The 20,153-nt window shown below is 46.9% G+C and overlaps 1 protein-coding gene and 1 long non-coding RNA gene across 2 annotated transcripts in view; one reads left to right on the top strand and one right to left on the bottom strand.

Annotated features, from left to right (window-relative positions):
• The window catches only part of LOC139570669 (sorbin and SH3 domain-containing protein 1-like), an 86,343-nt gene that overhangs the window by 15,730 nt on the left and 50,460 nt on the right, over positions 1–20,153 (top strand). Inside the window, exon 2 of the mRNA XM_071392745.1 lies at positions 5,551–5,668. The gene's annotated coding sequence lies outside the window, so the exon portion shown is untranslated. The remainder of the gene's footprint in view (positions 1–5,550; positions 5,669–20,153) is intronic.
• LOC139570670 (uncharacterized) lies at positions 62–12,572 on the bottom strand. Its single transcript, XR_011674138.1, has 2 exons — positions 11,942–12,572; positions 62–332 (listed from the first exon to the last, which is right to left on the bottom strand). It is a non-coding gene; the product is annotated as an uncharacterized lncRNA (long non-coding RNA).

Here is a 20,153-nt window from a genome sequence, read left to right as displayed (position 1 = left end):
ATATGGTTCAATCTATAAGGGCACAAGGCGAGACCCATATGCAGACACAGGAGGCAGATGGTTGAGCTCCGATATTTATTATAACACAAGGGGTAGGCAAAAGGCAGGTCGGGTACAGGCGAGAGTTCATAAACCAGGTCAGAGTCCAAACAGTACATGGCATTAGACAGTCTCGAGGTCAGGACAGGCAGGGGTTCAGTAACCAGGTCTGAGTCCAAACAGTACAAGGCGTTAGGCAGGCTCGAGGTCAGGGCAGGAAGAATGGTCAGGCAGGCGGGTTCGGTGTCAGGACAGGCAAGGGTCAAAAGCAGGAGGACTAGGAAAAACAGAGACTGGGAAAAATAGAAGCTAGGAGATAAATGCTGGTTGACTTGGCAAACAAGATGAACTGGCACAAAGAGACAGAAAACACAGGGATAAATACACCGGGGATGATGAGCGACATCTGGAGGGGATGGAGACAAGCACAAGGACAGGTGAAACAGATCAGTGCATGACACAATCAATCCATACTTTAACAAACCTTTTCCCTCATCAGCACATTTTCGGGACAAATTGGACAAAATCATCTGCATATTGCCATGTAAAATGACAGAATTGCCGCAAATATCACAACAAATTTCAGCAAACTCCTGTAGGGACTGAAATTGTTTAACACAAGTAATGTAATGTAAATATGTAATCAAAATGATAGTGGTGGAAAAAGTACCCAATTGTCTTGCTTGAGTAAAAGTAAAGATATCTTAATAGGAAATTCTCAAGTAAAAGTGAAAGTCACCCAGTAAAATACTACTTGAGGAAGAATATGACACTTTTTTGTACATTTTCTGACATGCGAGCACTTAGATATGGTAATTTTCATGTTTTCATAAATCCTTAGGATGTTTGTCAATGACGTATAGTAAGGCATTTGTGAAAATTCTATAGCACTATAGAGTGGGAAAGCGGCCGTGCGTATAGACAATTAATAGACACTGCAGCAAATAAAACCTAATAAGAACATCTTTCTCGTCCAGGACCGGAGTCTAGACATACCGGTGCGCCATAGCCAATCAGAGCTACAGTAGGCCTTCATGCAAGTAATCCATTTGCCACATGGGCCTGCCATCATTCACGTTGAACTAGAATGTGTGTTTACAGGCAGTAGCAACTGTTTACTTGTTCTCTCGAGCTTTCGTGACTAACTGTTCCTTTTTTTTCTCTGACACCGGTCATATTTGGTGGGTGTTGTACGTTAGTAAATTCATCAGTTATTCTGCGCTCTGGCACACTCAGATGAGAGTGCTCTGAAATCAGAGTAGATAGCCAGAGTCAATTTACAAACGCAAGCGATATGCTAATTGGTTAACAGTCGTTCAGCTAGCTTGCAAACCGATTCCATTTTTTTGCTTAGTAACCAAATGACACCTGCATCTAGCTGTAGCCATACAAAAAAACTATATGAGGGGAAAAAGTCGGTCACTCACCCACTCCTCTAATGACATAACATCCTCCCAGCAGCTAGCTAGCTAATGGTAGGCTCTGTGTTTTTAGCTTTCTAAATAAGAGCTACAGAAATAGACATGCTAGCCTATTAGCCACGTTATGACTGACTTGGGATCATTGTCCTTGCTAGATTGATTCTATTGACATTCCCAGCCTTAGTTACATTCATCTGTTTGTCCAAAATATTGAGTCATTGAAACTGAAATAGTGCATCCCGAATGGGTGAAGGCAGCAAACAATGTACCAGGCCAGGTTGATTTACAACCTCATAGCAATATTTTTTGGACTACCAAGAAATCTATTTGTGTCACGACTTCAACCGAGGCAGGCTCTCCTTCCCGTTCGGGTGGCGCTCGGCGGTCGTCGTCACCGGCCTACTAGCTGCCACTGACTCTTTTTCCTCCCCCTCCTTATGTGTTTATTTGTATCACCTGTGTTCAGTTAATTGTTAATTAGTGTGGCTTTATTAGTCAGCCAGCCCGTACGCTTCTTTGTGCGGGATTGTTTCATTGTGGCTTTTGGATTTCGGGAGTGGATGTTATTATTGTGGACTGGGTTTGTTTATCGTGTCGTTGGACCGTTGTGTGTGACACCCAGTACGTCCGTGTTGGACATTGCGTTTGCAAGTTGAGTATTAAAAGACTCAACATATTGAAGCTCTGCTGTTCCTGCGTCTGACTTCGCACCTCCCGACACTCAGAGCGTTACAGAATCCCGCACCCTGAATGGAGTCAGCAGGAGCAGCAGCCAACCCTCTCCCATCGATGGAGGAACGGGTTCTCCACCACACCACCGTCCTCCATCGGATCGGATCAGCCATGGACCAGATGATGGAGAGAATGGAGCGATGGGAGAGGAGTGGGCTCCTCTCTCCACCTTCGGCTCCCCTTCCTCAGGACTCTCCATCCCCCGGCTCCAGCGCGCTCCGTCTTACGCTCCCGAGGGATTATGATGGAGCGGCGGCAGGGTGCCAGGGGTTCTTACTCCAGCTGGAGCTATACCTGGCCACTGTTCGCCCCACTCCCTCGGGAGCGGAGAGGGTGAGTGTCCTCGTCTCCTGCCTGACGGGTCGTGCTCTGGAGTGGGCCAACGCAGTCTGGAATGGCCCGGACTCAGCGAAGGAGCACTACCCGGAGTTTACCCGTCGTTTTCGTGCCGTGTTTGACCACCCCCCAGAAGGCCGAGCGGCGGGTGAGAGACTATTTCATCTCAGGCAGGAGAAGAGGAGCGCACAGGATTTCGCGCTGGAGTTCCGGACCTTGGCCGCGGGATCAGGGTGGAACGACAGGGCCCTTATTGACCACTACCGGTGTAGTCTCCGGGAGGACGTCCGCAGGGAGCTAGCGTGTCGGGACATCGCTCTGTCTTTGGATGAGCTTATCGACATGTCCATCCGACTGGACAATCTGCTGGCTGCCCGCGGGCGTTCGGAGAGGGTCCTGTGCGTTCCACCACCCAGCGCCCCGGCTCCCATCCCGATGGAGTTGGGAGGGGCCGCGCCTAGGGGTATCGGAGGAGGAGGCCTCCCCTGCACCAGCTGTGGTCGGAGAGGACACACGGCCGATCGGTGCTGGGGGGGTCTGTCTGGGAGTCGAGATGTCAGGCGGAACGCTTCTCGATCACCCCAGGTGAGTCAGCACCAAACTCACTCAGAACCCCCTGTCGGTCACATGTTTGTCTCAATTTTTTTCCTTGATTTTTTCCCCTCTTCCCAGCATAGGGCACTAGTCGATTCAGGTGCAGCTGGGAACTTTATGGATCGCGGACTCGCCCGAGAGTTGGGCGTTCCGCTTGTGCCGATAGATTCTCCCTTTCCCGTGCACTCCCTAGATAGCCGGCCATTAGGGTCAGGGGTGGTCAGGGAGGCCACAGTTCCCCTGGACATGGTGACGCAGGGGAATCATAGGGAACGTATCAGTCTCTTTATTATTGATTCGCCTGCGTTTCCAGTGGTGCTGGGTATTCCCTGGTTGGCCCGGCACAATCCCAGTATTTCGTGGAGACAGGGGTTTCTCCAGGGGTGGTCAGAGGAGTGTTCTGGAAGGTGTCTGGGAGTTTCCATTGGTGCCACGTCGGTGGAGAGTCCAGACCAGGGTTCCACGGTGCGCATTCCCCCCGAGTATGCCGATTTGGCAGTCGCTTTCTGTAAAAAGAAAGCGACGAAATTACCACCACATCGACCGGGTAGGGATTGTGCGATAGATCTCCAGGTTATCGCATTTCCACCTCGGGGGTGGTGGTGGAGAGTGACCGCATAAAGGCCGTGCGTAATTGGCCGACTCCAACCACGGTGAAAGAGGTGCAGCGGTTTTTGGGTTTTGCCAACTACTACCGGAGATTTATCCGGGGTTTTGGTCAGGTAGCGGCTCCCATTACCTCACTGCTAAAGGGGGGCCCGGTGCGGTTGCGGTGGTCAGCGGCGGCGGACGGAGCTTTCAACCGGTTGAAGGCTCTGTTCACGGATGCTCCCGTGTTGGCGCATCCGGATCCCTCTTTAGCATTCATAGTGGAGGTGGACGCGTCCGAGGCTGGGGTGGGTGCCGTGCTATCACAGCGCTCGGGTACGCCACCAAAACTCCGCCCCTGCGCTTTCTTCTCTAGTAAGCTCAGTGCAGCGGAGCGTAACTATGATGTGGGGGATCGGGAGTTGTTAGCGGTGGTCAGGGCTCTGAAGGTGTGGAGACACTGGCTTGAGGGGGCTAAGCACCCTTTTCTCATCTGGACCGACCACCAGAATCTGGAGTATATTCGGGCAGCTCGGAGACTGAACCCGCGTCAGGCAAGGTGGGCCATGTTTTTCACCCGGTTTAGGTTCACGTTGTCCTACAGACCCGGTTCCCAAAACGTAAAGGCTGACGCACTGTCTCGCCTTTACGACACGGAGGATAGGACCACCGAGCCCACTCCCATCATCCCCGCCTCGAGGCTGATAGCGCCAGTGGTATGGGAGGTGGACTCGGACATCGAGCGGGCGTTACGGGCGGAACCCGCGCCTCCTCAGTGCCCGGCGGGCCGTAAGTACGTACCGCTTGGTGTTCGGGACCGACTGATTCGGTGGGCTCATGTCCTACCCTCCTCGGGTCACCCTGGGGTGACGAGGACAGTGGGGAGCCTTCGGGGAAGGTATTGGTGGCCTACCTTAGCTCGGGACGTTAGGGTTTATGTCTCCTCCTGTTCGGTATGCGCTCAGAGTAAGGCTCCTAGGCACCTTCCTAGAGGGAAGTTGCAACCCCTCCCCGTTCCACAACGGCCATGGTCTCATCTGTCCGTGGACTTCCTGACCGATCTTCCCCCTTCTCAGGGAAACACTACGGTTCTGGTAATTGTGGATCGGTTTTCTAAGTCCTGCCGTCTCCTCCCGTTGCCCGGTATCCCTACTGCCCTACAGACTGCGGAGGCCTTATTCACTCACGTCTTCCGGCACTACGGGGTGCCGGAGGACATCGTTTTTGATCGGGGCCCCCAGTTCACGTCCCGAGTATGGAGGGCGTTCATGGAGCGTCTGGGGGTCACGGTCAGCTTGACTTCCGGTTTTCACCCCGAGAGTAATGGGCAGGTGGAGAGAGTGAACCAGGAGGTGGGTAGGTTTCTGCGGTCCTATTGCCAGGACCGGCCAGGGGAGTGGGCGAGATACATTCCCTGGGCCGAGATGGCCCAGAACTCACTACGCCACTCCTCTACTAATGTGTCCCCCTTTCAGTGTGTGTTGGGGTACCAGCCGGTCCTGGCACCATGGCATCCGAGCCAGACCGAGGCTCCTGCGGTGGAGGAGTGGGTACAGCGCTCCAAAGAGACCTGGAGGGCCGTCCAGGAGTCCCTTCAACAAGCTACTAGGAGGCAGAAGAGGAGCGCTGACCGCCACCGCAGTGAGGCTCCCGTGTTTGTACCGGGGGAAAGGGTCTGGCTCTCGACCCGAAACCTACCCCTCCGCTTGCCCTGCCGGAAGCTGAGGCCGCAGTGTGTAGGGCCCTTCAAAGTCCTGAGGAGAATAAACGAGGTGTGTTATCGATTAAAACTCCCTTCCTATTATCGTATTAACCCCTCGTTTCATGTGTCTCTCCTCAGGCCGGTGGTAGCTGGTCCCCTGCAGGACGGTGAGGTACCGGAGGTCCCTCCCCCCCCTCTGGACATCGAGGGGTCCCCGGCGTACACAATACGGGCCATTCTGGACTCGAGACGCCGGGTGAGGGGCCTGCAGTACCTCGTGGACTGGGAGGGGTACGGTCCGGAGGAGAGGTGCTGGGTACCGGTGGAGGACATTTTGGATCCATCTATGTTAAGGGATTTCCATCGCCTCCATCCGGATCGCCCCGCGCCTCGTCCTCCGGGTCGACCTCGAGGCCGGTGTCGGCGCGCTGCGGGAGCCGCGCGTCAGAGGGGGGGTACTGTCACGACTTCAACCGAGGCAGGCTCTCCTTCCCGTTCGGGTGGCGCTCGGCGGTCGTCGTCACTGGCCTACTAGCTGCCACTGACTCTTTTTCCTCCCCCTCCTTATGTGTTTATTTGTATCACCTGTGTTCAGTTAATTGTTAATTAGTGTGGCTTTATTAGTCAGCCAGCCCGTACGCTTCTTTGTGCGGGATTGTTTCATTGTGGCTTTTGGATTTCGGGAGTGGATGTTATTATTGTGGACTGGGTTTGTTTATCGTGTCGTTGGACCGTTGTGTGTGACACCCAGTACGTCCGTGTTGGACATTGCGTTTGCAAGTTGAGTATTAAAAGACTCAACATATTGAAGCTCTGCTGTTCCTGCGTCTGACTTCGCACCTCCCGACACTCAGAGTGTTACAATTTGTGAATTATATTAATCATGCATTGAACTGCATCCATCTCTTCTGCCAACAATGCCTTACTGTACGTCATGGAATTTTAAGTCAAATATAACCTATTTTTTAAACCTCAAAGTTGGTTTTGTAGCATAAACTGGGAATTTGACATTTTTTACTGATATTATGACTGTCTGTTTGTTTCATATTTGCAAAGTAGATAAAATGTTAGTTCCACTTTAAATATCAAAAGTAAATGTAATTGCAAAAATATACTTTAAGTATCAAAAGTAAAAGTATAAATGATTTCAAATTCCTTATATTAAGCAAACCAAATGACACATTGTTCTTGTTTTTTTAAGTTACGGATAGCCAGGGGTACCCTCCAACACTCAGACATAATTTACAAACAAAGCATTTTAGTGAGTCCGCCAGATCAGAGGCAGTAGGGATGACCAGGGATGTTCTCTTGATAAGTGCGTGAATTGTAACATTTTCCTGTCCTGCTAAGCATTCAATATGTAACGAGTAATTTTGGGTGTCAGGGAAAATGTATAGAGTAAAAAGTACATTATTTTCTTCAGGAATGTAGTGGAGTAAAAGTAAAAGTTGTCCAAAATATAAATTGTAAAGTAAAGTACAGATACCCCAAAAACTACTTAAGTAGTACTTAAGTACTTTACAGCACTGCTAAATTATAATACCATAAGCCACAAACTTGTGATAGGGTCTACTCCTGCAATTTTGCTTCGATTTCCTTCATTTTAGGCAAAAATACCGTAGAATGCCTGTTGCTACAGTTAACAGTGCTGTCACAATGCATATGATGTATGCATTTGTAGGCCAATTTGGAAACAGTATAATGACTACATTACCCATAATGCAATCAGTCAATCTGCTGCCATGGATTTATGCGATGTCATAATGCATGTTATAAAGCAAAGCGTTTCAGAGAAGGAGTGCATAATAATGAATAATAATAATAATAATGACTAAGATTCTATGGACTGCACTGCCATTGAGAGTTTGTGAAGACGGCCCCAGATGTTTGTGTTGCATCAGATGACCTGGCCTCCACAATCACCCGACCTCAACCCAATTGAGATGGTTTGGGATGAATTGGACTGCAGAGTGAAGGAAAAGCAGCCAACAAGTGCTCAGCATATGTGGGAACTCCTTCAAGGCTGTCCTTCAAGGCTCATTCAAGCATTCCAGGTGAAGCTGGTTGAGAGAATGCCAAGAGTGTGCAACGCTGTCATCAAGGCAAAGGGTGGCAACTTTGAAGAATCTCAAATGTAACACTTTTTTTGGTTACTACATGATTCCATATGTGTTATTTCATAATTGTGATGTCTTTACTGTTAAAAACTAAGAAAAACCCTTGAATGAGTAGGTGTGTCCAAACTTTTGACTGGAGTTCCGGAGTTCCAAATTAAGCAGCAGCAGCTGAAAAGATGAGCTCCTACAAATATTGAAATTTAAATGTTTTTTTTAGAGTAAAGTACATCGAAAAAAAATCAAAAGAAAACTGCAAACTGAATAGGAGACCAAACAAGCAGCAAACAAAGAAGAAAGGCTTTTGAAAAGTAACAATTTTTCATAAAATTATACCGTTTTCTTAGCTAGCTAAGTTGTTTACCTGTTGCTAGGCAGTTGCTAGGGACATTCCTGGAAGAAGCTAGCTAGCTAACAAGGAGTGTCTAGTTGGTAGAAGAGAAGAAGGGACAAAGAAGGGACAAAGTGGGACAAAATAAGGACAGAAGAAAAGGGAAAGGGGACATTAAGGTGAAGCAGTCCTCTAAAGACACAAAAGACAATAATACAAGAAACAACACTTCTATTGCCTCTCCCTCTATGATACGCACTTCCGGGTTGGAGCGAGTAGTTGCATTCCGCTTTGCTCCACAGGTAGTATTACATTTCATTTCATTACAGTACAACAGTTTGATTTGTTTGATCTTAGCTGGCTACATAGCCGTCTTTGTATCCAAGATAATTGTGTAGTCTAGAGTAATTGTCGAGGTTACCTAGCCAGTTAGAGGTTACCTAGCCAGTTACACTTTCAAACAAAGTCAACAACGCAGCCACTGCTAGCTAGCCTATTTCACCAGCCAGCAGTACTATATCATTTTAGTCAATAAGATTTTTTGCAACGTAAGCTTAACTTTCTGAACATTCGAGACGTGTAGTCCACTTGTCATTCCAATCTCCTTTGCATTAGCGTAGCCTCTTCTGTAGCCTGTCAACTATGTGTCTGTCTATCCCTGTTCTCTCCTCTCTGCACAGACCATACAAACGCTTCACACCGCGTGGCCGCTGCTACTCTAACCTGGTGGTCCCAGCGCGCACGACCCACGTGGAGTTCCAGGTCTCAGGCAGCCTCTGGAACTGCCGATCTGCGGCCAACAAGGCAGAGTTCATCTCAGCCTATGCTTCCCTCCAGTCCCTCGACTTCTTGGCACTGACGGAAACATGGATTACCACTGATAACACTGCTACTCCTACTGCTCTCTCCTCGTCTGCCCACGTGTTCTCGCACACCCCGAGAGCTTCTGGTCAGCGGGGTGGTGGCACTGGGATCCTCATCTCTCCCAAGTGGACATTCTCTCTTTCTCCCCTGACTCATCTGTCTATCGCCTCCTTTGAATTCCATGCTGTCACAGTTACCAGCCCTTTCAAGCTTAACATCCTTATCATTTATCGCCCTCCAGGTTCCCTTGGAGAGTTCATCAATGAGCTTGACGCCCTGATAAGTTCCTTTCCCGAGGATGGCTCACCTCTCACAGTTCTGGATGACTTTAACCTCCCCACGTCTACCTTTGACTCATTCCTCTCTGCCTCCTTCTTTCCACTCCTCTCCTCTTTTGACCTCACCCTCTCACCTTCCCCCCCTACTCACAAGGCAGGCAATACGCTTGACCTCATCTTTACTAGATGCTGTTCTTCCACTAATCTCATTGCAACTCCCCTCCAAGTCTCCGACCACTACCTTGTATCCTTTTCCCTCTCGCTCTCATCCAACACTTCCCACACTGCCCCTACTCGGATGGTATCGCGCCGTCCCAACCTTCGCTCTCTCTCCCCCGCTACTCTCTCCTCTTCCATCCTATCATCTCTTCCCTCTGCTCAAACCTTCTCCAACCTATCTCCTGATTCTGCCTCCTCAACCCTCCTCTCCTCCCTTTCTGCATCCTTTGACTCTCTATGTCCCCTATCCTCCAGGCCGGCTCGGTCCTCCCCTCCTGCTCCGTGGCTCGACGACTCATTGCGAGCTCACAGAACAGGGCTCCGGGCAGCCGAGCGGAAATGGAGGAAAACTCGCCTCCCTGCGGACCTGGCATCCTTTCACTCCCTCCTCTCTACATTCTCCTCTTCTGTCTCTGCTGCTAAAGCCAATTTCTACCACTCTAAATTCCAAGCATCTGCCTCTAACCCTAGGAAGCTCTTTGCCACCTTCTCCTCCCTCCTGAATCCTCCTCCCCCTCCTCCCCCCTCCTCCCTCTCTGCTGATGACTTCGTCAACCATTTTGAAAAGAAGGTCGACGACATCCGATCCTCGTTTGCTAAGTCAAACGACACCGCTGGTTCTGCTCACACTGCCCTACCCTGTGCTTTGACCTCTTTCTCCCCTCTCTCTCCAGATGAAATCTCGCGTCTTGTGATGGCCGGCCACCCAACAACCTGCCCGCTTGACCCTATCCCCTCCTCTCTTCTCCAGACCATTTCCGGAGACCTTCTCCCTTACCTCACCTCGCTCATCAACTCATCCTTGACCGCTGGCTACGTCCCTTCCGTCTTCAAGAGAGCGAGAGTTGCACCCCTTCTGAAAAAACCTACACTCGATCCCTCCGATGTCAACAACTACAGACCAGTATCCCTTCTTTCTTTTCTCTCCAAAACTCTTGAACGTGCCGTCCTTGGCCAGCTCTCCTGCTATCTCTCTCAGAATGACCTTCTTGATCCAAATCAGTCAGGTTTCAAGACTAGTCATTCAACTGAGACTGCTCTTCTCTGTGTCACGGAGGCGCTCCGCACTGCTAAAGCTAACTCTCTCTCCTCTGCTCTCATCCTTCTAGACCTATCGGCTGCCTTTGATACTGTGAACCATCAGATCCTCCTCTCCACCCTCTCCGAGCTGGGCATCTCCGGCGCGGCCCACGCTTGGATTGCGTCCTACCTGACAGGTCGCTCCTACCAGGTGGCGTGGCGAGAATCTGTCTCCGCACCACGTGCTCTCACCACTGGTGTCCCCCAGGGCTCTGTTCTAGGCCCTCTCCTATTCTCGCTATACACCAAGTCACTTGGCTCTGTCATATCCTCACATGGTCTCTCCTATCATTGCTATGCAGACGACACACAATTAATCTTCTCCTTTCCCCCCTCTGATAACCAGGTGGTGAATCGCATCTCTGCATGTCTGGCAGACATATCAGTGTGGATGACGGATCACCACCTCAAGCTGAACCTCGGCAAGACGGAGCTGCTCTTCCTCCCGGGGAAGGACTGCCCGTTCCATGATCTCGCCATCACGGTTGACAACTCCATTGTGTCCTCCTCCCAGAGTGCTAAGAACCTTGGCGTGATCCTGGACAACACCCTGTCGTTCTCAACTAACATCAAGGCGGTGACCCGTTCCTGTAGGTTCATGCTCTACAACATTCGCAGAGTACGACCCTGCCTCACGCAGGAAGCGGCGCAGGTCCTAATCCAGGCACTTGTCATCTCCCGTCTGGATTACTGCAACTCGCTGTTGGCTGGGCTCCCTGCCTGTGCCATTAAACCCCTACAACTCATCCAGAACGCCGCAGCCCGTCTGGTGTTCAACTTTCCCAAGTTCTCTCACGTCACCCCGCTCCTCCGCTCTCTCCACTGGCTTCCAGTTGAAGCTCGCATCCGCTACAAGACCATGGTGCTTGCCTACGGAGCTGTGAGGGGAACGGCACCTCCGTACCTTCAGGCTCTGATCAGGCCCTACACCCAAACAAGGGCACTGCGTTCATCCACCTCTGGCCTGCTCGCCTCCCTACCTCTGAGGAAGTACAGTTCCCGCTCAGCCCAGTCAAAACTGTTCGCTGCTCTGGCACCCCAATGGTGGAACAAACTCCCTCACGACGCCAGGTCAGCGGAGTCAATCACCACCTTCCGGAGACACCTGAAACCCCACCTCTTTAAGGAATACCTAGGATAGGATAAAGTAATCCTTCTAACCCCCCCCCCCTTAAAAGAGTTAGATGCACTATTGTAAAGTGGTTGTTCCACTGGATATCATAAGGTGAATGCACCAATTTGTAAGTCGCTCTGGATAAGAGCGTCTGCTAAATGACTTAAATGTAAATGTAAATGGTACTGTATTTAAAAAAAATCTGCCCATACTTAGTGACTTCCTAAATTGTTTTTTTTTTAATAAACAGAGCTCTGTGTTCATTCTCTCTCAAGAGGAAAGGGAAAGAGGGATACCTAGTCTGGGGAACAGTGGGTTAAACTGCCTTGCTCAGGTGCAGAACAATAGATTTTAACCTTGTCAGCTTGGGGATTTGATCTAGCAACTTTTTGGTTACTGGCCCAACGCTCCTACCCGCTAGGCTACCTGCAAGAGGCGGTAGGAGTTGGATAAAATAAAAAATAAAATGTTAGTAATTGGTGATGAAGTCCCTTTGGTGCAGGGAATTACATACCGCAATGAAAGTTACCTCATTATAGAATGGCAGTGGATTCATCATATCTTCAGCAGAAATATCCATGCACTGTCGCTGTCATTCATTCTTGTCAATTCGTCTGTTGTCAGGTTTCAGCCTCTTTCTCCCAACTCAACCCCCTCCCCCTGTTTAGCTAATGAATGACCAATGTCCAGAGGTCTTGCTGATGTCACAGAGTGGCGGGAAACAGTTGTCAGGAAGCCACCTCATGGCCTCTTAAGCTAATGACCTATATCAGACTTCTCATTAGATATCTGAAAGCAGAGCACTATCATTTATCATCTAAACACACGGCCAAAATGAATTTGGGTGGAAATTGGGTTTTGAGTTTCTCAATTTAGTATACTCAATTTAGTATACTATTTGTTCTTCAGTGTGCATGTCACTGAGGCAAATGTACCTGTATTTGTTGAAGTTAAATAGGCTCTAAAATCATTTCAAATTGTCCAGATCGAGAGAATGTACATTTAAGTAGAGATTCTCAGTACTGGAGGTTTACTTGAATACAGCTTATCTCAGTCTCCTGTGTATCTTGGCATGAGCACTGCTGGCTGTCCCTGCACAGATGCGCTTCGACCTGTCTCTGTATTTCTCTCTCTCACACTCTCACTCTACTCTCACTCTCTCTCTGTTTCTCTCCCTACAAATCTTTCTCTATTTCTCTCTCTTGCTATGTCACTCTCTTTCTCTCTCCCTACCATCATACCTATCTCTATCTCTCTCGCTCTCTCTCTCTCTCTCTCTCTCTCTCTCTCTCTGAGCGGACTACTGACGTTCTCTGTTCGGAGGCATCCCTCTTCCTAATAAGGACTAAAGCGATCTCTGCACTGATGTGTTTACCTAGCGTAGTGTACACTGTTAGCCCTCACGTCTTCTCTTTTGTCTGCAAGGGAGATTTATGATTCAGTGTTTTAAAACACTTACCCTAATTTCAGGAGTATGTCATCGAACCCCAACTGTGTGTGTGTGTCTGTGTGTGTTTGTGTACAGTGCGCGTGGGTTCGCATGCAAGCATGTGAGCAAGCGAGAGGGAGAAAGAGAGCAAATGTTTAACTCAATTCCAACCTTTTCTGCAGTGGACAATATAAATGGGAGCGTTCTGAGTGCTTCTTAAATCAGTCCTCTTGGCGATGTACATTGGAGGACAACCTGGAAGTGTTTCACTGCCTCTTTTTATGTGGCCGTGTTCCTGCATGCTCCACTGATGCAGCTCAGATTAACATATGTCCTGTTCTCCCTCTCCTCTCTTTCTACACACTTTTTTATATATACAGTGGGGCAAAATAGTATTTAGTCAGCCACCAATTGTGCAAGTTCTCCCACTTAAAAAGATGAGAGAGGCCTGTAATTTTCATCATAGGTACACTTCAACTATGACAGACAAAATGAGAAAAGAAAATCCAGAAAATCACATTGTAGGATTTTTTATGAATTTATTTGCAAATTATGGTGGAAAATAAGTATTTGGTCACCTACAAACAAGCAAGATTTCTGGCTCTCACAGACCTGTAACTTCTTCTTTAAGAGGCGCCTCTGTCCTCCACTCATTACCTGTATTAATGGCACCTGTTTGAACTTGTTATCAGTATAAAAGACACCTGTCCACAACCTCAAACAGTCACACTCCAAACTCCACTATGGCCAAGACCAAAGAGCTGTCAAAGGACACCAGAAACAAAATTGTAGACCTGCACCCGGCTGGGAAGACTGAATCTGCAATAGGTAAGCAGCTTGGTTTGAAGAAATCAACTGTGGGAGCAATTATTAGGAAATGGAAGACATACAAGACCACTGATAATCTCCCTCGATCTGGGGCTCCACGCAAGATCTCACCCCGTGGGGTCAAAATGATCACAAGAACGGTGAGCAAAAATCCCAGAACCACACGGGGGGACCTAGTGAATGACCTGTAGAGAGCTGGGACCAATCCGGAAAAAAGCTTGTCCGGAGAAGACAAGGTGAGCGCTACCATCAGTCCGGTGTCATGCCAGCAGTAAAGCATACTGAGACCATTCATGTGTGGGGTTGCTTCTCAGCCAAGGGAGTGGGCTCACTCACAATTTTGCCTAAGAACACATGAATAAAGAATGGTACCAACACATCCTCCGAGAGCAACTTCTCCCAACCATCCAGGAACAGTTTGGTGATGAACAATGTCTTTTCCAGCATGATGGAGCACCTTGCCATAAGGCAAAAGTGATAACTAAGTGGCTCGGGGAAGAAAACATCGATATTTTGGGTCCATGGCCAGGAAACTCCCCAGACCTTAATCCCATTGAGAACTTGTGGTCAATCCTCAAGAGGCGGGTGGACAAACAAAAACCCACAAATTCTGACAAACTCCAAGCATTGATTATGCAAGAATGGGCTGCCATCAATCAGGATGTGGCCCAGAAGATAATTGACAGCATGCCAGGGCGGATTGCAGAGCTCTTGAAAAAGAAGGGTCAACACTGCAAATATTGACTCTTTGCATCAACTTCATGTAATTGTCAATTAAAGCCTTTGACACTTATGAAATGCTTGTAATTATACTTCAGTATTCCATAGTAACATCTGACAAAAATATCTAAAGACGCTGAAGCAGCAAACTTTGTGGAAATTAATATTTGTGTCATTCTCAAAACCTTTGGCCACGACTGTACAGTGCCTTCGGAAAGTTTTCAGACCCCTTGACTTTTTCCACATTTTATTACGTTACAGTCATATTCTAAAATTGATTAAATTGTTTAATTTCCTCATGAATCTACACAAAATATCCCATAATGACAATTATGGGATATTTTTTATAATGCTAATTTATAATTTAAAAAATTTAATTATCACATTTACATAACTATTCAGACCCTTTACTCAGTACTTTGTTGAAGCACCTTTGGCAGCGATTACATCATCGAGTTTTCTTGGCTATGACGCTACAAGCTTGACACACCTGTATTTGGGGAGTTTCTCCCATTCTTCTCTGAAGATCCTCTCAAGCTTTGTCAGGTTAGATGGGGAGCATTGCTGCACAGCTATTTTCAGGTCTCCAGAGATGTTTGATCATGTCCAAGTCTGGGCTCTGGCTGGGCCACTCAAGGACATTCAGAGATTTGTCCCAAAGCCACTCCTGCGTTGTCTTGGCTGTCTGCTTAGGGTCCTGTTGGAAGGGGAACCTTCGCCCCAGTCTGAGGTCCTGAGCTCTCTGGAGCAGGTTTTCATCAAGGATCTCTCAGAACTTTGCTAGTCCTGACTAGTCCTGACTAGTCTCCCAGTCCCAGTCCCTGCCAGTCCCTGCCGCTGAAAAACAAACCCCACAGCATAATGCTGCCACCACCATGCTTCACTGCCAGGTTTCCTACAGACGTGATGCTTGGCATTCAGGCCAAAGAGTTCAATACTCCAAGCGGGCTGTCATGTGCCTTTTACTGAGGAGTGACTTTCGTCTGCCCACTCTACCATAAAGGCCTGATTGGTGGAGTGCTGCAGAGATGGTTGTCCTTTTGGAAGGTTCTCCCATGTCCACAGAGGAATGCTAGAGTTCTGTCAGAGTGACCATTGGGTTCTTGGTCACCTCCCTGACCAAGGCCCTTCTCCCTTGATTGCTCAGTTTGGCCGGGCGGACAGCTCTAGGAACAGTCTTGGTGGTTCCAAACTTTTTCCATTTAAGAATGATGGAGGCCACTGTGTTCTTGGGAACTTCAATGCTGCAGAAATGTTTTGGTACCCTTCCCCAGATCAGTGCCTCGACACAATCCTGTCTCGGAGCTCTACGGACAATTCCTTCGACTTCATGGTTTGGCTTTTGCTCAGACATGCACTGTCAACTGTGGGACCTTATATGGACATGTGTTCCTTTCCAAATGATGTCCAATCAATTGAATTTACCACAGGTAGACTCCAATCAACTTGTAGAAAAAGCTCAAGGATGATCAATGGAAACAGGATGCACCTGAGCTCAATTTCAAGTCTCATAGCAAAAGGTCTGAATACTAATGTAAATATTATTTTTTTTCACTTTGTCATTATGGGGTATTGTGTGTAGATTGCTGAGGATTTTAGAATAAGGCTGTAACATAACAAAATGTGGATTAAGTTAAGGAGTATGAATACTTTCCGAAGGCGCTGTATAGTGAAAACAAAAGTGGTGTCAAGGTTTGGCTTTTTCAGGAGAGGCTTTATTACTGCCGCTTTATTACTGCCACTATTACTGCCACAGCATAGGAGGGCCAAGCACAGGAAGTAGCTCTTCGTAGTTTAGTTGGAATATGGTCCAGTAGACAGCTGGAAGATTTAGAGGCCATGACTATTTTTGTGAATGTGCCGAGAGATATAAGATTAAAAAAACGTAAGTGTCTCCATTGATCCGAGGTCCTGACAGTTTTGTGCAGACTCAGGACTAAGTTTTGGAGAAATACATGTATGTTCAAAGAGGAGTCCGTAATTCGTTATTTGTGAAAATTATCTTTCATCTAAGAAGTTCATGAATTCATCACTGCTCATGTGAAGGCCATCCTCACTTGGGGAATGCTGCTTTTTAGTTAGCTTTGTGACAGTATCAAAAATACATTTTGGATTGTTTTAATTCTCAATCAAGTTGGAAAAGTAGGCTGATCGAGCAGCAGTTAGGGATTTTCGATATTGCACGGTAGTCGGAAGACTTCAAATTTGGTGGAGCCCCAATTCTGTTCAAATTTTGTGGAAGCTTGCTTCAGGGCTCGGGTATTTTCTGTTTACTGAGAGCTCGTTTCTTGTGACCATTTAATTTATTTAATTTTTTTGCTGTGCAAAAATTACACAAAGTTATGTTTAGGCCCTCGGTGAGGTGATTTTTGTACTCCGATGTTCTTGGGTAGGTGAAGGGAGTCTGGAAGGGCATCTAGGACTCTTTGGGTTCATTGGTTGGGGTCTTAGTGAATTATTTGTTGCGATTGCTAAGGTAATAAGATGGTGGTCCGATGGTCCAGGATTATGAGGAAAAACATTTAGATCAACAATATCTATTCCTGGGTATGATTGTGGCAATGCTTAGGTCCAGAGACATGTTGGACAAAAACCACTGGGTTGATGATGGCTCCGAAAGCCTTTTTAAAATGTGGGTCTGTGGACTTGTGGATATCGAAGTCACCAAAAATTCAAATATTATTTGCCGGAGGCCTGTAAACAGTAACTATAAAAAGTGATTGAGTAGGATGCAAAGATTTTATGACTAGAACCTCAAAAGACAAAAACTCATCAATTGAAATTTGCCATCGTAAATGTTAGCAACACCTCTGCCTTTTGCGGAATGCGCAGGGGATATGGTCACTAGTGTAGCCAGGAGGAGAGGCCGTATTTAACGCAGTAAATTCATCAGGCTTAAACCATGTTTCAGTCAGGCCAATCACATCAAGTTTATGATCAGTGATTAGTACATTGACTATGACTGCCTTGGAAGTGAGGTATTTAACATTAAGTAGTACTCTTTTGAGATGTGAAGTATTATCACAACCTCTTTAAAAAATGACAGGAATGGAGGAGGTATTTATTCCAGTGATATTGCTAAGGCAAACACCACCATGTTTTACTCTGCTGACTGCACTGTCTGTGCTAGGGGCAGACTCCACTAAGATGGCATACTGGCTAACAGCCTGTTGCCTGGCCTGCACCCTATCTCATTGTGGAGCTAGAGGAGTTAGAGCCCTGTCTATGTTGATAGATAAGATGAGAGCACCCCTCCAGCTAGGATGGAGTCTGTCACTCCTCAGCAGGCCAGACTTGGTCTTGTTTGTGGGTGAGTCCCAGAAAGAGGGCCAATTATCTCCAAATTCAATATTTTGGGAGGGGCTATATTCAATCACCGATTGAGTTGTGCTAGTCTGCTGTAGAGCTCATCACTCCCCCTAACTGGGAGGGGGCCAGAGACAATTACTTGATATCCCGACACATCTTTCTGGCTAACTTACACGCTGAAGCTATGTTGTGCTTGCTGACCTCTAACTGTTTCATCCTAACATTGTTGTTGCCGACATGGTTAACAGTATCGCTATACTCTCTACACTGTCCAATTACAGCCTCAGCCAGCACCATCCTCAGATTTGCCTTTACGTCATTAGCCCTGCCCCCTGGTAAACAATGTATGATCGCTGGATGATTATTTTTAAGTCTAATATTGCGGGGAATGGAGTCGCCAATGACTAGGGTTTTCAATTTGTCAGAGCTAATGGTGGGAGACCTAAGAATGGTTGAGCTCTGAATCAGACTCCTTGCTTAGTGGGTAAAACTGGTTGAAAGTTTCTAGCAGCTGAATGAGCGACACCGGTTGAGCATGCAGACAGCATTTCTTTCCAGAAGCCGTGAGAAAATGATCCGGCTGTGCGGGGGGATTAACACTACTACCTGTACTTACTGGTGGCACAGACGCTGTTTCATTCTTTCCTAAACGTAAATTGCCCTTGCCTCACGATTGCGTCTGAAGCTGGGCTTGCAACTCGGCTATCCTCACCAAAAGGCGATAGTTCACCTGCATATGATGAGTATAGCAACTGAAATTAGAAGCCATAATGTTACTTCGTTTTTTCGGCTGTTGGAGGTCCTGCAGATCCATGTCCAGATAAAGTGTCCGGGGGTGAAAAATGGAATGAAAAAAGTTGAGTGAAAACAAATCTAAGACGTTGGTAAATGTATCAAGTACAGAGTTCGATTAAACAGTTATTAAAAGTAAAAAGCGAAGTTTGTCAGTGTCACGTTCCTGACCTATTTTTATGTTATTTTGATTATGTTTAGTTGGTCAGGGCGTGAGTTGGGGTGGGCATTGTATGTTGTGTGTGTTTTGGTTAGTCTATGGGTGTTGTATGTGTATGGGATAGAGTATTGTTAGGTTGTCTAGTTATGTCTATGGCTGCCTAGATTGGGTCTCAATCAGAGACAGCTGTCATTCATTTGTCTCTGATTGGGAGCCATATTTAAGGTAGCCATAGGCAGTAGGCTTTTGTGGGTAGTTGTCTTGTTTAACGTTTGTTGCTCGTCTGGGCACTTGCGTTATTTAGCTTCACGATCATTTGTTGTTTTGTTTGTTTGTAATAGTGTTTTCGTTTCATGTTCATCTTCGTTCGTTTAATTAAAAGAAGATGGCTTATTTTCCTCATGCTGCGTTTTGGTCCGTCTCTCCTCCACACGATCGTGACAGTCAGGTAGCTAAGTAGCAGCAAACAGCACAGCAACGACGCAGAAGTGTGACAGAAGTGACATGTAACACCTTTTTTCCAGGAGAGAAAAAGCTCTGGAACAGCTGGGGGTCCCTGAGGAGAGAATTGAGAACCACTTATTTAATCAACCATTCTCAATTGACACATGGCCTGACATGTCTTTCACAAGACACTGTTACTAGCCATAGTCATATATTATTATTTTTTCATTTTTAATTTATTTAACTATATAAAATGTAATGACAAAACATAACAGATAAACTTGAATGACACTCTCACTCACGGTTGCACAAAAAGAGCTGTTAGCAAACCAGGCCCCAAAATATTATAATGTAGCCCGCCCCTACATTTGAATTCTCACTAAAAGAGGAAAGAACCCTTTTCTGAAACGCAAAGAACTATTGAAGGGCTCAAAGGGTTCTTTGAGTTATTATGGCTCCACATAGAACCTTCACCCTTCCCAAATAACCCTTGATGAACTATCTTTTCTTAGTGTACTGTGTCCCATTCCTGGAGGACACTTTTAGCTGTCACACAAGGACTCTGTCTGATGTATTCCCTTACTCTTTGTGCATTGAATAGCAATAGCAGCACTGTATTGAGCAGTAATACGCATCACTCTGGTGTCGTGATGTGATTATCATTAATCTGATGACTGTTATTTATCAAATCAAACTATGTTTAATTGTTACTCGATTAAATCAATCATGTATCAATTAACTCATTAGGAATTTGGGGCACCACGGGAAGAGTTGTTTAACGAGTTACTATCTCCCGACTTAAACTCTAAAGATATATAGATATCTCTTAAATCAATAACAGTCACTTATTAATAATTATTACCTCATCAGTCTCATTCTGAATGTTGCATAATCCTTGGATCCGCAAGAACCCTAGCCATTATTGATGAATCAGCAATACACAAATTGGCTTAATTATTTATTTACTAACTAACTAAAAAATAACACAGAATACACATATACACTAACATGAGATAAAAGTCCCTAGTGCACTGACACGATATGACAGCTTGTTACACA

This window comes from Salvelinus alpinus, chromosome 3, assembly GCF_045679555.1.
Source record: "Salvelinus alpinus chromosome 3, SLU_Salpinus.1, whole genome shotgun sequence".
In the NCBI taxonomy this organism is placed as follows: domain Eukaryota; kingdom Metazoa; phylum Chordata; class Actinopteri; order Salmoniformes; family Salmonidae; genus Salvelinus; species Salvelinus alpinus.
Note: the sequence above shows the minus strand (reverse complement) of the source record. Positions and strands in the feature narration are given on the sequence as shown.